We start from the raw sequence: 11767 nt of genomic DNA, 5'->3' as shown, positions 1-11767 counted from the left end.
CCACGAAAGCTTATGCTCCCAATACTTCTGTTAGTCTTAAAGGTGCCACAGGACCCTCTGTTGCTTTTTACAGATTCAGACTAACACGGCTACCCCTCTGATACTTAACTGCAAAGCAGTTCATTATTTGTGCTGCACTGAGCCATGGATCTGTTTGCACCTATCTAATCTCTTTTCTGGCTGTTGTAGGGTCCGTCTATCCTACAAACATGTTGAGTCAGGGGACCCATGTATAACTTGGTTAAAGTTTGCATTGTTGATTAGGACCTAACCACATCCCCATAACTGGACTAAAATAAAGGCTTCTTGTTCACAGGGTAGAAGAATACACTAGAAGAATTTTTCCAAGGCCCACAAACACTTTGAACGTCCTCAAGTCTTGCCAAAAATATCCCCTTTAGGCTAACACCTTCCAGGAGAAAGGAATTTAGAGGGGGAATCAAAATCAGGCTCCTTGTGGAAAGCTAGTTACAGCCTCGACTATGAAGTCACTGCTGTTGTTTCATCATACAGGAATCAGGGGGTTAAAAAACAGTCCAGCATTGCTGAGCAACACAGCTAGTCTGGAGGGAAAACCCAGCTCTTCTCTTTGAAGAGGCACTGGTGGACCATCATAACAGAGAAATCACTCTTGGAGGCAGCGGGGCAGTGTAAAATGAAAGGTTTATATCAGTTGGCCTGGAAGAAAAAGGAAAGGAAGCAGGAGGGGACTGATCATAGCAAGGAAATGAGCGGAGGGAGGGGCGTGCTCTAGTGATCTGGGAATACAACTAGAAGCCAGGAACTCCAGAGTTCTGATCCTGAAACTGACTTCATCTCTAGCCTTGGGTGAGTCACTAAGCTGAAAAATGTAAGCCATGTCAGGAGCTCTCCTGTAAACAGGCCACCAGCTGAGGCACTGTTTTAAGAACAGTGTTGATTAGGCTTTCTCTGCGCCAGGCTACAGCACCAGCCCTGCAGTGTGAAGGCAATGATCACAGCTGACTAAAATGGATTTTTTTCTCATAAGTGAATCTCAATACACGAAGAGTCAATTATTTTGTTGAAGAGTGATGGCCGGTTCTGAGTTACCATTGTCAGGAAGTTCGTATTTTATATTGAGATTCAGCTTTGAGAAAGTCCCATCCCTCAAATACAACAGTTACTTTCACACAGCAGGGCTGAGGATGGCAGGTGGGGAGTGAAGATAACAGATGACTTCCCCATTCAGGAAAGTCACCCACTGCATAGCCAAAGAGCTGGTGGATGTGTGCAACAAACAGCAAACAGCTGTCAGAGAATCACAGAAGCTAATGACAGAAAAGACCTATTAGGGCATCAAAGCTTATCCCCTGCTACCGCATAATTGTTCCCTACTATATATTTTACAGCACTTTGTCCAGTCCAATTTAATATATCTCAACTGATGGGGTTTCCATGGAAAACTATCCTCTCTGCTATTTTCTGGCCTTTGGTACGTTCTGACCATATTTTCCAATTGCAAACACTCTGACAGGGGATGTGCATCAAGCTTTTAGACACCTGAATAAATACAATTGCTCTGATGGTCCATCTTCCATGTCTCAAGATTACGCTTGTGCTCTGAGGTTACTGAAGTGACTGCATGTGTCGTGTAGAAAAAGCACAAGAGGATTAACAGGTCATCCACTTCAGACAAATCACTGGATGACCTTTGTGGTACACGGCGCTCCACATCTCTGAGTGCAAGCTTGATTATACCAGCTTTGCCCAGCTGAATGGTCCCATACATGTTCAGCAGGGCGATTCATCTGCTGATTGGTAAAAAGAATACGAGGAAAAACTCTGGAACTCCTCAATATAAATATGAAAATATGTGCAAAATACACAGTAGAGTCATCGCCAGCTATCAAATTCCATAACACTGGAGTGCTAATGCACACTGCCCCCAAGGCTTTACCCATTATGATGGACACAAAAGTCAAGGGATTATACATATCAGTGGTCTGACATTACAGACTTCTAACTCTTGCCATATTTTTTATGGACAAATTCCTGTATTTCTCCTCCTACTAAATTATTGCCAGTTCAGTCTTCCAATACAGCACACATCTGAACACCTTTCATTCCCAGTTAGTTCAGATAAACAAACCTCAACCAGCTAGAACTATCCGGCCTGCTCTCACAGCTGACAGCTTCCAGCCAAATCTCAAGGAATGAGACAGGTTTAAAAAAAGGAGGCAACACAAACATGCCCATCAGATTCAGCAAAAGGGTGGAACAAGACTCTTTCATTCTGCCACTCCATATGCAATCTACTGCATCCCCATGGATAAGTTCACTACAGCATCAACCATGTATCGAGAAGCCAAAATATCTTTAGTTTTCCAAGAAACAAACTACGTTATTTACCAGTTCTATGCAGGCATCTGCCCTAAAAAGGATGAAAGACCAAGCAAAACAGAACCTCCATATCAGTCATCTATCTGCACGACAATGGTCCAGGACGGAGACATCTTGGACCTCCCTTCTCATATTTCCTAGGGTCATTTGTGATTTTTAAATGTATATTTTATTGCAGTTTTTGTCTTTTTAAAAGAAATGGAAAAATAAAAGGAAAACAGCACAGTATATCTCATATGGTATTCTCAAACAGTTAGTAATATTATCTTGCTTTGTCAGTGACTACATATGATGTTTAGATATTTATCTATATAAATCCTTAGTTATCTCTGTATATCTATATACAGATAGACAGACAAATATGCAGGGCAACTTCCACACCTCTTCTTGAAGCTTCACTCTAACAGCTATGTGCTGTGTGCTCTCTGCTTCAGGGATCCTCTCTCTTTCTTCATTTCAGAGTCATCATTCTGATCACTCTGCTTTTCGGGGTCTCTCCAGGGGTGCTGCTGCACCCCCTGGCTTGAAGTAGTAATAACAAACACCAAATGCGTGGTTTCCATGGTTTCTATCAACAACACCCCCACTATAAAAAACGTTCCAGCATCCCTGGGTCTCTTCACCACACACACCTCCCTATGCTTGCAGGTCATTCCCCTAACATGGCCCCTGTCAACTGATGGGCTCTCTCTCGCAGATGCCAGACCTGTCCTCTTTAAGCCAAGTTCCTTCATATATTGGCTCTTAACATCTCTGTCCAAACTGTCTAGGCATTTCTAATGCACTCGTCACTGGTATCTAGGTGCTACATACACAAATTAAAAAGCACACCACCTCACCTGACACATACTACCATGCGGGGCACCCCATGCTACTACTCATACAGAGGCCAGTCCCACCATTGCTTGACTGTGTTACTGATAATGAGCAGGATAACACCTATGTTTGACCATGCTACTAAAAAGCTCAACATCTCCATTTGCTTTCTACACCTTTCATGTTGATGCTCACACCACACTACAACTGAACTGATGAGTCCTCCTCTACGTTCATGTTCTTTTGAGTGATCAGAGGGGGGAGGAGAAGGTATGGGGAAAGCATGAGCAGAGACGTGTTAAATTACTGCTGAGATAGAGGGTGGGCAGGCTGGCTGGGCACAGCTAGCAAAATATCAGTTGTTGTTTTGGACTTGCTACCACCTTGTTTCATGCTGAGGAAATCTATCAATCATAAAAACTTACCTTTCACATAAAAGATAAATCTGCTTCCTTGGCACATTTTTTTCATTGTTTTCCTTACTAATGAGCAGTAAAAACGGGAACCTTTAATCCAACACAACCATCCTGGCCCATTATAAATTCAGATAAAAATAGAATCGAGATCCAACTCACCTCTGGTTTTACAAAAATAAAGTCTATGTTTCTCAACTCATCTCTGCAAATTACGGAAGGCGTTTGTGTTGAAACAAAGGGTTTCCTCCTCACAGTCTATATTCTTATCTTACTTGACCCTGAGGTGGTCTTAAGAGACAATCTGCCTCAGGAAACAGTAGCTGGTATCAGTGCATGGCAGAATAGGATTGTATATTATTAATAATACTTAGCACTTATATAGCATTTTACATTTTCAATGTACTGTACAAGTACTAGCTCATTTTCAGAACCTGCTGTAAATTAGGTGACTATTATTATCCCTATTAAGCAGTTAGGGAAAACTGCAAAACACAGAGGTTAAGTACCATCCCCAAGGACACACAGTGAGTCAGTCACAGAGCCAGAACTAATACTTAAAATGCTTTTGCAGCAGTAATCTGTGCTCTTCATGGTTTTGTACCCAAACAGCCACGTTTCAGAATCTACCCCATAATAATGCTTTGGTGACCCCATAGCTATTTCCAGAGTAACGGACTGTGATGTCATAAACACAGGATTGTGATTTCACTCATGCTAAAGGAGAAGCTGGGCTCTGAGGGGAAAGCAGTTTTAGAAACACAAACACCTCCCGCAACACAACAATGAAGGGAACAAAGGAAAAGACCAGCCATGTCCATTTCTTTTCCCAGCATTCTCTCTCCCCCAAGTCTGCTGCTGTGCAAAATCCCTCCTGTAAAGGGAGCATAAAATCTAACTGAGATGACAATGCACTGTAATCCAACAGCTGTGTTAAAGGTGAATGACAGGCCTGGCATGCGGGGACAGCCGACAATCTGCACTGAGGACAGCAGCTCCCAGGTGGGCAAGAAGGATGCGACAATAAAAACTATCCTGACAGTGCCAACTCCTTCCCTTCCCCGGCTAATCTCTGGCACGCCGCTCATGATAAGCCATAGGCATTCAGGCAGCATCTATACACAACAGGCTAAGCAAGAAGCAGGGAGGTTACCCATTCCCCTCATCTAGCCAGGTCTCTGATTAAGTGGCCATTCCGAACAAGAGCCTTGTTCCCCTGGGCAGTGGCAGAGGGAAGGGGGCACCCGCAGCCAGCCTAGTGTAGCCACTCCAGAGCATCCTTGCCTACAAAAGTCAAAGGAACAGATCTCTTCTGCCTGAAGCCCATTCGAGGGGCAGCTTCGCGGCATGCCGCGGGCTAGGGGATCAAAGAGGAGAGAGGGGCGACGGCTGGCGCTGGGAACTTGCTGTGCCCGTGAGAAGTGGGGAGAGGAGGCGGAGGAGAGGACCCCCCCCCCCCCCCCCCCCCCCACCACCCCAGCGGGCCCCGGCGGCCGCACCCCCGGAACACAAAGGAGGCTGCCCCCGGGCATCACACGGCCGGCCAGGCCTGCGCGGCTTCCTTGCACGGATCAGGGCATCTGTTCTCTAGGGAGCCTCTCAGCCATCGCCCCGGCTCGGGGCAGAGCTCCCCGCACGCCCCCAGCCCCTGCCACTCCCAGCCCCGCTGCGGCGGGCTGCCCCCCTCCCCGCCTCTCACCTGGGCCCCGCGTGTCCCTTCAGCCGGGCAGCACTGCCAAGGCCCATTGGAAGCGATCCGGGCCAGCGCTCACCATCCCGCCGCCGGCTGCTCGCCTGGCCAGTGGGGCTGGGCTGGGAGGAGAGACAGGGGCGGGGGAGCCCGGCCCTCTTTCTTATTCATGAGGCGTCCGTCCCCCGCTCCAGGATTGGGCGGGAGGCAGAGGCCGGGCACGCCCCTGCACGGCGGTGCCCATAGGAGCCGCCCGCTGGCCGGCCTCCCCTTCCCTCCCCCCGGCGGCGGCGGCTGCAGCCCCCGCCGGTGCCTTGGCCCCGGCTCCCGCAGCCGGGTCCCAACACGTGCAAACTCCCCGGCGGTTCCCTGGCTCTGCGGGACTGAGCGTGGTGGGGAGTCGCTTTGGGGCGCGGGTGAGGGGCAGGCTACCCAGAGAGCGCCTGGCCCCTGCAGTACAGGGGTGCAGCTGTGCCGTCTCCTACACGGCGGGTGCGGGGACAATTCAGTGCGATCTCCTCCCGCTGCCACGCTGGGGAACCAGATGGGTGGATTGCCCCCTTGCACCCCAATCCTCTTATCCTTGGCATGGTGCAGGCGCTTGGGAGTCACTGGCCTCGCCCTCTGCAGTGGTTAAAGAGGTAGTCAATTATTTTTTGTCCAGGTCCAAATTTCTTGGTCAAGGTATAGTCAAAGTCCAGACTCCAGAGAAAAAAATAAAAAACAACAACAATGATAATAATAAGTAAATAAAAAGATTTCAGGGTCCATTCAAAAGTGTCTGGCAGTCTAGATTTGGGCCGCATTCTGCCTACAGAGCACTCCTGAAGTAGGTTCCACCACAGGAAGAGGAGCTTTCATGTCACAAGAGGGGAGCAGTGGGGAGGGAGTGGGGACTGTTAACGGAAGCCAGGGAAAGGAGGGGAAGTTGTGCTTCCCGCCAGTTTTCCCCCAGCCCTTAGGTTAACCCCTGCTTCTACCTTTGTGATCAGAACGTTGCTAAAAAATACCTTAAGCATATAATTCACTGGCGGTCAGTTTCTCTCGGTCACAGTGTCCTATTTCTGTAAACTTTCATTGGCACTCAAGTCATTGTTAGAAGGAAAAGTATTTTTGAATGTACTGCAGGCAAGTTAATGTCACATAACAGTATTGTGCGCTCAGCAGTTGGCAATGGCGGTCAAAGTGATGCTGGTGGTTTGAGGCTGCAGCCAAAGAACTATCCTGAGGGGCTAAGGAAACACTTTTCATAAAGAGAACTACTCTTGTGTACAAGCCTTGGAATATGATAACTTTTGTTAGAATGAAACTGTCCAGTGAAATTGTGGGCAATGAAAATGAAAAGTAATTTGTCTTACAGTGTATATATTCTGGGCCCAAACCACAAAACATGAATCAAACATGAAACTGGTCTTGCCCAGAAGTAAACTACAATTTAAAAAAACTATTCTCTTTAATATAGCAATGCTAGTCGTAATCTGTGCAAACACTACAGTTTGAATTACTCCCATACATATTTCAATGGTAAACATCTGATTAGTCCTTTCCCGGTCATAAAATAAATAGTCATCCCTCTGAGCCCACACATGGTATGTTTTCCAGTTTTGTCATATTCTTGTTTTTACACCTTCTTAATCCCAGTATACAAGACAACTGAGTCACTTCACCATTTTCCTCACAAAAATGTTCATGTGCATAGCCAGGACCAGCTTTAAGCAGGACAGCTGATTGATTAATCCTAGACAAATTAGAGGATTGGGCCAAAAGAAATCTGATGAAGTTCAACAAGGACAAGTGCAGAGTCCTGCACTTAGGAGGGAGAATCCCATGCACCGCTACAGACTAGGGACCGAGTGGCTAGGCAGCAGTTCTGCAGAAAAGGACCTAAGGCTTACAGTGCACGAGAAGCTGGATATGAGTTAACAGTGTGCCCTTGTTGCCAAGAAGGCTAATGGCATTTTGGCCTGTATAAGTAGGAGCATTGCCAGCAGATCGAGGGATGTGATCGTTCCCTTCTATTCGCCATTGGTGAGGCCTCATCTGGAGTACTGTGTCCAGTTTTGGGCCCCACACTATAAGAAGGATGTGGAAAAATTGGAAAGAGTCCAACTGAGGGCAACAAAATTTATTAGGGGGCTGCAGCACATGATTTATGAGGAGAGGCTGAAGGAACTGGGATTATTTAGTCTGCAGAAGAGAAGAATGAGGGGGGATTAGAGAGCTGCTTTCAACTACCTGAAAGGGGATTCCAAAGAAGATGGATCTAAACTGTTTTCAGTGGTACCAGATGACAGAAGAAGGAGTAATGGTCTCAAGTTGCAGTGGGGAAGGTTTAGGTTGGATATTAGGAAAAACTTTTTCACTAGGAGGGTGGTAAAGCACTGGAATGGGTTACCTAGGGAGGTGGTGGAATCTACTTCCTTAGAGGTTTTTAAGGTCAGGCTTGACAAAGCCCTGGTTGGGATGATTTATTTGGTGTTGGTCCTACTTTGAGCAGGGGGTTGGACTAGATGACCTCCCGAGGTCCCTTCCTACCCTGATATTCTATGATTCTAGGATGCCCCTTTGTAACTCCCAGAACTCTTGGACTGATTTTCCAACCCACTCCCATTTCAGGGACTAGAGAAGCAAATACCCAAGGCCCAGTTCTCATTTCTGGCCACAGAGCTAGAGGAAGAAACCCAGTAGAACTTCCACTGTTTGGGATTCCCCAAGTGGTAAGACTGACCTACCTCATATTATATGAATCTAGCTGTGCTTGATTTGGATTTCCCCAAAGGAACCTGTGCTCTGCTCATAACCCTTCTGCTCATAACCCTCCTAAGAGGTTGTTTTTCTTGATGTAAAAATGCAGAGACCAGGATCAAAACATTAATTTACCCTAATTTATAGTCATACAATCACATGACAAAAGACAAAGTCTTGGCCTTGTAGCCTATAGGTGCACTTTGCCCAGCCATGAGACTTTTGTTCAGTCTTGGAGTCACGTACGTTCAGCCATCGGGCACTGGGAGTGGTGAACAGACAGGCTATATTAGCCCAGTGAGAGGCTAATATACTTTGAGTGGCTCAGTAGCCAATAATAGCAAATTCATCAGGCTTTCATGGGGGTCCCAGCCAGTCCTCCTTGGCATAGCGAGGATGATGATTCAGATCTGAGGCTCAGAGATGGGATGTGAAGTACCCCCACCAAAAGGTTTGCATTTTTTTTTAAAGGTAGGTGGGAGCCTCCCTCAGCAGCTCCGAAAGTTGGGCCACTTTTATTTACGTCTGTGGATTGAGGTGTGTGACTTTAGGTACCCAGTTTTGAAATATTTGGGTAAGTTTTCAAACTCTCTGTGTGGGTTCAATGGTAGCACTCCATTTAACATTAATGAGAGTCATACAGCTCAACCCCAAGGCACCCCTAAGAATGTCAATTAAGATTTACTTGCTTTGGCATGATGTGTCATTTTCCTTTTAACATTGTATTATTAGTCTTTTGAAGCTTGGTATGTAGGACAGGGGTAAGATATCGAAGTGCTACAGGAAATCGACAGATGGTTCATATTCAGCTGAGTTTGGTTTCTTTTTTTCAGCATTTTATTTCTGGAAAAGTATAAATGTGTAATGTGTTTTGGTATTCACTGCATTGATTTTATGCCTTTTAATAGACATATGAAAGGGAATGAGTATCTTACAGAGCTTAGAGCAAGGACCTGGGAGTCAGGACTCCTGGGCTCCGTTCCTGGCTCTGCAACTGACATGTGTGACCTTGGGCAAGCCAGTTAAAGTGTAGTTCTGTTTTGGAAAGTGATTATGTAAAAATGGCACCTTCTTACTCAGTAGATCTGTTCTGAGTGTGTATTCCAAGTCATAGCTGCTCACTTTAGTGACAAAAATAGGTTTTTACTGCTTTCTTACTCCTTTGAGCATTGCAGAGCCAACCGAACTGAGACGGTGTGAGCTGGAGTCTATTTCTTCTTGTGGGACTAATTATTAAATTGCAATCACCAGTGCGGTTGCATAGGCATAATGTAGCTCGGACACCGTTTTAATTATTGTTAGGGATGACGAAAGAAAGAATCCATATAGATTCTCTTGACTGAGCTTGATATCAGGTTGAGTTTACAGGGCTGGCATTCAGAAAAAAACCCCACATCTATTTACTTGTAAGATGAGCACATTTGAAATAGACCGTGAACTCCATGATACACTTTTCAATGTGGACCCACACTTTAAACTCTCTCTTCCCATCTGTAAAATGGGGACAGAACCCTCTCCTAGAGAATCAATTTAAACTCCATGTTATTTAATAGCAACGACACCTCTTTAATGGGAAGAATAATTCCACTTAATGGAGATGCTTCCAGGTGATTTAAAGATGAATTGCAAAGCAAAAATCCAAACTGAGTTGTGCTGAGATTTCTGTGCTGAATATCCCCAGTAACTAATCTGTCAGTCATTCAACACAGAAATAAACGTTAACAATTTAAATGTTGCCTTTACCCTCTGTGAGCTCTTGTTGGTATTTCCCTAAGCTATCTGAGCTTAGGGTGACCAGACAGCAAGTGTGAAAAATTGGGACAGGGGGTGGGAGATAATAGGCGCCTATAGTAGAAAAAGCCCCAAATATCGGGACTGTCCCTATAAAATAGGGACATCTAGTCACCCTATCTGAGCTTATTACACCACAGATACCGGAAGCCTCATTGAACATATTATATGTGATGTCCGATAATGGTGAATTTTTATTCAGTAGAGCATTTTATATCATTTTAACTATTTTCAGAATTTTCTTTAAGAGATCGATTCTCTTTATTGGAACAACTTTTTAATCTGTGCATAGGCTGAGAACCGGAGTGTTCCACTTTAAATAATTCTACTATATTATTGTGCTTATCGTTTCATACACTGTAACTCACCATTAGCTACCACTGTAGGAAGCTATAGGTAAAGCCCCAGGTAAAGCTGAACTTAAATTCTGCAGTACCTTCAGACAGATTTAAAAACCGACATTTCCAATTAATTAACTATAAAAATGAATAACAGTTTGTACAATGGCCCCATTTTTTTATTGAATTCAGTTTATTTGAGGATATCTCCCCACTCTTAATTTTTACTAACTTGAAGATTTTGGTCTTGATAAGACAGAAGAACAGGAATGTGACACCTTATCTTTTACACTTCTTTCCCCCCAGCTTGACTATCTAATGATAGACAAATTTTCTAAAGGAATTGTGTCGCAGCACCAGAAATACTAATTCATGAATAGTTAATAGACTTTATGATTCATAGAGTTAATTCTTAATCTACTTGAAAACTGAAGATTTTGTTTTTATTTTTGGCATTGTCACAAGCAATGTACTGTGCCTATAGTTGTTTGCAGAGGATTTATTTTGTATCTTATTTGCAAAGCACACCTGTGTATTTCTATTAAAGAGCTTAGAGTACAATTTTAAAATAACATACCTTTGCTGTATTTTCTTTCAAGAGTGTTATTAGGCTTTCTGTCTCAGGGCATATGTATTGAAAACAGCTTCTATACAGATGGCAACCTCACAAGATGTAAACTCGGCAACCAGTTATTTCCAGAAAACTTAGAAATAACCACTCTCCAAAGTACTCTTCTAAAGACATCCCATATTTCATCCACACAAACAGTGCTATTTCCCCGCAAGATTCAAAGGCAGGGACAACAGGATAACTGTTAATAAGGAATGGCCAATACCTCCAAGCCTCATTATCAGCAATACCGACATGTTTATCATGGAAAATTACTGTAGCCAAGAGCTGGCAAGTTGAGGTCAATGGTCAAAGTTCAGGGAGCATTCTTTGGAGGGTTGGATAGAGCTAGATTTTTATTCTCCTCTAAATTCCTTTTAATATCTAATTTCATTGTCCTACCTTCTGAGACTGTGAATAATTATCTTCATTTATATTGTCATCCTGAAGGTATTTATAGTCTGAATCTTATGGTTCAGCACTGCCATCTGTGTTTCTCGATCAGTTACATATCTGGGAAAACAGGACTACATTTCACATTTTAGGAGCAGCTTCCTTGATTAAACCAACGTGCTCTAGCTAGAATTTGTTATGAAACACTGACATACTTTGAAGCTATATTTGGCTTTTATTATCAGTAATTGTTATACCCATTGAAGACCATCCATTATAAGTGCTCTTTTAGCTGTTGCTTGCATTTCAGAACTCATTTTAACTGTGATTGATTAACTCTGTTTAACAAAAGAATTCCAAGGGCAACCAGGATGGTAACGTGATCTGATATAAACTCTGATCTCTTCTAACCCCACAATCGTATGGTTAGGAGATCATTTTTCAAAAGACACCTAATATAGTCCAAGTATGGCTTGTGATTTGCTTCAAAAAGCACATTTAAGAAATTATTTTTCATTATTAATGGTCTGAATCAAGCCAAGTAATCATAAATAAGAAAGGATTTTGGATGAAGCAGGTAATAAAGAATTCAGGTTAAGACATTACAGTA

At 44.0% G+C, this 11767-nt stretch overlaps 1 protein-coding gene across 2 annotated transcripts in view; it reads right to left on the bottom strand.

Moving 5' to 3' along the window:
• ARMH4 (armadillo like helical domain containing 4) overlaps window positions 1-5376 on the bottom strand; it is a 114445-nt gene extending 109069 nt beyond the window's left edge. For both annotated transcript variants that reach the window (XM_024223846.2, XM_026654267.1), the window contains exon 1: window positions 5290-5376. The gene's annotated coding sequence lies outside the window, so the exon portion shown is untranslated. The remainder of the gene's footprint in view (window positions 1-5289) is intronic.
• Window positions 5377-11767: the final 6391 nt, after the last annotated feature.

The sequence above is a fragment of the Terrapene carolina genome, unplaced genomic scaffold, assembly GCF_002925995.2.
Source record: "Terrapene carolina triunguis isolate 2854851 unplaced genomic scaffold, T_m_triunguis-2.0 Scaffold189, whole genome shotgun sequence".
NCBI classification, from domain to species: Eukaryota; Metazoa; Chordata; order Testudines; family Emydidae; genus Terrapene; species Terrapene triunguis.
Note: the sequence above shows the minus strand (reverse complement) of the source record. Positions and strands in the feature narration are given on the sequence as shown.